Genomic DNA, 3854 nt, shown 5'->3' on the forward strand with positions numbered 1-3854 from the left:
GCCAGCTGTGGCCACAGAGCTGGAGGAGCAGGAGTGGGTTGCCTCTGGAAATGGAGGAAACCCAGCTTTCCACAGGCCTCCTCTAAAGTCAACAAAGTTTCAATTATAGAAGGTAAATAAATCCCAGAATAAAAAAAGAAAAGAAAAAAAGGAGAGGCTGGGAGCTTATGTCTCCAGGGTGCCTGAAAACAGCCCTCAGCCCCTCACCCAGACTGGCCAGGCACCCCAGTGGGGACCTCCCCACTCTAAAGAGGGTGTGGCCAGCCTGAAAACAGCCATCAGCCCCTCACCCAGGCTGGCCAACCCTCCATGGGGTGAGGGTTCCCACTGGGGTGGACATCCTCCAAGGGGTCACACACTGCAATAGGGCATAGGACGGGCTGAAGGACCACCCGAGTGCACAAATTTTTGTGCACTGGGCCTCTAGTTAAAAATAAGTAAATTGAAATTTAAAAAAGACTTATCTATTTGAATCATGGGGGAGCTGATGTGACCACAGTTCTCCTTGCCCACAGTCCCTGCCTGCTCTGCATTGGGGCTCGCAGATGCCTGAGGAGAGGAAAGACTAGTTAAAAGCTTTTAAGTCTTACACTTGAAAAATTTTCAATGCTTTCAAAGTATCATCCAAAATCCCATCAATTACCTAAGTATAAATCTAACAAATTATATTCAGAACACTACATAATATTACTAAGAAAAAAATTGGAAAGATCTTAATAAATGGAGTTGTATACTGTCTTCATGGATTAGAAGATTCACGATCATGAAGATATGAGTTTTCCTGAAATTGAAAGTAATTCCAATAAAAATCTTAGAAGGATTATTAAATGAAAATTCATAAACTAATACTAAAACTTATATGAAAGTCCTAAAAATCAAAAATAATCAAGACAATTTTTCCTGGTTTTTTTACAGTTACAGTTGACATACAATATTATATTAGTTTCAGATGTACAACATCATGATTAGACATTTATATAACTTATAAAGTGTTCACCCTTAATCAAGACAATCTAGAACAACGTTGTTGGGGTTGGGGGACAGGGAAGGGGTGGAAGAAAAAGATGAAATTAGCTAATTTTATTATGACTATTACTCATAGTAGTTCACTTATAGATAATCATCCACACACAAAAAAGGGAGGAAAGGTAATACTTAAAGGTGTTAGTATAAGATAACCAGTACAACAAAAATTTAAACCTTTCTAAATACAAAACATATAGTAAGAGAGAGAGAAAAGGAGACAGAATACACCCATAAAATAGGTTACACAGTGAAAGATCATCTAGCTAATAAAGAGTAAATGAAAGATCATCTAGCTAATAAAGAGTAAATAAAACTATAACAGTAAAAAGGTATGATAAGTCACCCAATTAAAAGGAATTCTTATCTTTTAGAGATACATAGAGTAATAATCTATAATAATAAAAGCATAATATGCTAATTAGACCAGATAATCCTTCCTTGCAACCTTCTGGTCGACCTTCCGGACAAAGCCAGGGCTGCGAGGAAAGCCGGGGTCCCCGGTGACAGAGGGAAGCTGGTGCCCACAGCCAGGGGAAGGAAGGCCTACTCTTGCACGAATTTTGTGCATCAGGCCTCTAGTATGTAATAAAATAATGTCTGGGATGTTCTTCAAAATAGCATGAGATGAGGGGAAATGAATGGGATTATAAAAGAAGAATGAACACATCAACAGTGGTTGAAGCTGGGTGATGGGTATGTGGTATATCATTATACTATTCTGTCTGCTTTGTATGTGTTTACATTTTCCCATAATAAACATTTTAAAAATAAACTATTTATCCTTACAAACAAAGATCTCTTAATTAATCATGGATTAAAATAGAACGTGTCAAATTTCTCCCAGGTCCTGTAAAGGACTGGGCCCCAGAGTGTATACCTCAGTGAGAAAGTCCTTGTGCAATAAAATAGTACATTTCCAACTCCATAGTCAGCATTCCCATTCTGATCTACTCACAGTTTCCACACAGCCTTTCCAAAAAGCTTGTGCTGAACCTATGCCTCACACACTGAGATTTGGTTAAATAATTATTTGGAGAAAGAAGGTGGAAATAAGCTAACTTTCTGTGTAAACTGGGCTGGGAGAGCTGTTAAGTGCAAGAGTGGACTGGTTGTTATTGGCTTATTGGTTCTATGGGTATCATTTTTTGTTTTCTCAATCACTTTGCAAGGAGTGGATATGACTTCCAAGAGAATAAGGCTTTTGGTTCATTCAGTTGAAAGGCCTTTGTAGGACCAGTGATTTTTTCTCAAAGTCAAGGGCTAATTTGGAATTAAGAAACAAACTTTGTCCTGATCAGCATGGCTCAGGGGTGGAGCATCGACCTAGGAACCAGGAGGACACGGTTCGATTCCTGGTCAGGGCACATGCCCTGGTTATGGGCTGGATGCCCAGTGGGAGGGTATGCAGGAGGCAGCCAATAAATGGATGATTCTCTCTCACTGTTGATGTTTTCATCTCTCTCTCCCTTTCCATTCCTCTCTATAATCAACGAGAATATATTTTTTAAAAAGAAACAAACTTTGAAAGGCATTGCCTCCAAGGATACCTTCCTACACCATCTGTTCACAGACGTCCAGAAGAGCAAAAACCAGAGCAAGGGGAACAGCCCAAGTAAGCAGACCTTATGCATGTGCTACGCCTTGAGTGTGCTCTGGAGCTTGGCATTGCAAGAAGGTAAATAAATAATCACATAAAAAAGAGCACTTGAAAAAGTCTTTCCCAAAACAGGCTTTTACATGACTTCCTTGTCTGAAGTATGCATGCACAGATGGTGAGAGAAAAGACTCTAAAGCTACCTGGCCAGGTTGGAGGAAGTCTCAGATTTCGGTGACCCATCTACACACATAGGTACATTGCTGCTGTGTTAGGGAGGTGGGGCCAACCCCACTTCATGGCATAGAATTGGGGAATGATGGGTGGTCAGGAAGCCACACACAGGCTGTACCTGGGAGAGGCAGCCAGCCCAGAGGTGATGAAGAGCTTTGGCTGACTGAAAAATGCCTACCAAATATGTACGTGTAATTCTTCATTTTTAAAAATATAAATATGGGTGGGCAGGGGAATCCCAAAGGGTTCTGGGAAAAATTTCCTTTAAAGCTTATAAAGCCCGTGGCAGATGACGGTGTGGACAGAGAAAGGGCCCAGTAAATGCCCTTCTGCTCCAGGCTCCCTGTCCTGGTGGTAAATATGAAACATAGATAATCCATACGTGTCTTTCTATTGAGACTGTAACACCTGACCAGGCGAGCCCTGCCAGTGAATATCTTCCCTCCTTGGAAGAGAAGGTCAGCATGGTACAGTGCATGGAGCATTTACCTAAAAGCCAAACAGGCATGGAGGAGAGAACTGGCTCCTCTGCTCATTAAGAGTGCTGGGCTTGGCTAGTTTTGCTGAGTGGTTGAGCATCAACCTATGTACCAGCAGGTCATGGTTCAATTCCCATAGGGGCACTTGCCCAGATTGCGGGCACAGTCCATTGTGGGGGGCATGTGGGAGGCAACCAATTGATGATTCTCTCTCATCATTGATGTTTCTATCTCTCTCTCCTTCACCCCTCTTCTCTCTGAAACCTTTAATAAAAACAAATTGTTTAAAAAGGAGTGCATAGTTGGGCAAGTCATTTAGCTACTTGAACAATCTGTCTCTACATCTGTAAAATTTACAAAAAATTCTGCTACTGAGATGGTATTATAGAGTTGTGGTGAGTGGAAAGTGAGATACTACATGTGAAAGGGCCTGTGCATGGTGAGTGTTAATTATCCTCCCCTAACATATGTCTCCAAACTCTGGGTGACCACAGAGTCTGACACGTCTGCATGCCTACAGA

The sequence above is a fragment of the Myotis brandtii genome, unplaced genomic scaffold (assembly GCF_000412655.1).
Source record: "Myotis brandtii unplaced genomic scaffold, ASM41265v1 scaffold1814, whole genome shotgun sequence".
NCBI lineage: Eukaryota > Metazoa > Chordata > Mammalia > Chiroptera > Vespertilionidae > Myotis > Myotis brandtii.